This window comes from Cervus canadensis, chromosome 6 (genome assembly GCF_019320065.1).
Source record: "Cervus canadensis isolate Bull #8, Minnesota chromosome 6, ASM1932006v1, whole genome shotgun sequence".
Taxonomy (NCBI): domain Eukaryota; kingdom Metazoa; phylum Chordata; class Mammalia; order Artiodactyla; family Cervidae; genus Cervus; species Cervus canadensis.
In genome coordinates, this window is record NC_057391.1 from 91,095,099 (window position 1) to 91,097,009 (window position 1,911).

Consider the following 1,911-nt stretch of genomic DNA (forward strand, 5'->3'; position numbering starts at 1 on the left):
AATCTTTGCAACTCCATAGATTGTAGCCCACCAGGCTCCTCTGTCCACGGGATTTTCCAGACAAGAATACTGCAGTGGTTGTCATTTCCTCCTCCAGGTGATCTTTCCCACCCAGGGATCGAACCCTTGTCTCCTGAATCTTCTGCAATGGCAGGCAGATCCTTTACCACTGAGCCACCTGGGAAGCCACAGAAGTTCTTTGCATGTACCAATTTCCCCTGAATCAGCCAACTTTTTTTAAAAGCAGGAAGTCAAGTGAGAGAGGTTGCTGTCTAATTTCCAGCTCAATATTTGAGATTCATGATTCAGGAAGGAACCTGATTATTCAGATAAGTTTCATATAAAGAACCAAACGTTTGGATGTATTTGAACATCTTAAATTCATCCCCCGCATCTAAAGTGGGAGTTGGGTATTTGTGAATAAAGCATAGAAATTGCCGATGCAGATGAAGAATGTAGACAAACATCAAGGTTAATGATAAGTAATGTTGTTTAGAAATTTTTATAAATAAAATTACAAATAGAATCATCATTATTTTGCTTGGGGACAGCTAGAAAATTATAAACAATCTTGTTACGGAGCCAGGAAAATTAAAGGCAGAGAGTGCCAAAAGTAGCTTATACTCACTTACGAATCATCTCAGATTGGGAAGTGACTCAAAAAAAAAAAAAACCACTGTGGTGCAAATGCAGAAAGACGCCTGCATGCCAGGCTCAAATGCTTATAGATGACAGTTCAATGCAGACAAACAAAATGTAATTATGACTGTGATGAGTCTTCAAGTCACAAGACAACTCTTTGTAAGAAATAAAAGATGAGTTTTTTTTTTTTTCCTTAAAGGATAAAAAAAAATAAAAACATCTCTGGAGACAAATCACTCTGTACCATTAATGAAAGAGAAACAGAAAGAAGACAAATCAGTGTAGTTAACGAGTCTCAATGGCTCAATTGTGTATTCACTTCACCAAATCTGAAGACATGTGAGAACAGAAAACAAAAGACAACTTCTGCATAACAAAATTCTAGATGCGAGAAACACACTTCCAAGGTCTGGGTAACCTTTGAACGGGAGAATCCATTCTGACGGCTCTCAGGTTAGACTGATTAATCTAAAATTAGAAAAGAATAATGCTCATAAGATTTCCCAAATAACAGCATGCTCTGAATGTCTTATTTACTTCTTTAAAAATGTTTTTTTTTTTTCTTTTTTTCCCTGTCAACTACAATCAAACCCTCACGGGACAAGTAAGAACAATTCAATTAGGCTGAATTCAGAGGCTATTTGGTGACCATGGGACAGAGAACAGGGAAAGGCAAACACTTGATCTAGAACAGTGGTTCCTGACTTTAGGTGATTTTCCCTCCTGGAGATGTTTTTGACGCCATGACTAGGAGGAAGGTAAGGGTATTAAGGGTATCTAGTCGGTAAGAAGCCAGGGATGGTGACAAACATCGTACGATGCACGATGCAGGGAACAAACAGTCATCCAGCCCAGAACGTCAGTAGCACAATAGTGGTCTTTGAGCTATATTTTAAATAAGAATTTGAGGGACTTCCCTGGTTGTCCAGTCGTTAAGACTCCCTGCTCCCTATCGAGGGTGCATAGGTTCAATCCCTGGCCGGGGAACTAAGATCCCATATGCCACATGACTGGCTTAAAAATAAATATAGGTATTTTTGATAACAGAGATAAAGACAAAGGCTACCCTTGCCTGAGGGAATGAATTAATCCAAAGCAGAAATATGCAAACATGAATGAGAATGTCAGTGACTGCTGAATGACAACCAGGGAGACTGGGGGTGAGGAAAGGCAGATTCATCCTGCAGATGCCCAATGTTTGCAAAGTAATACTCTTTACCTTGCCACTACAACTGACAAAAATAAATTTCAGAGGAAACCTCAGGCTTT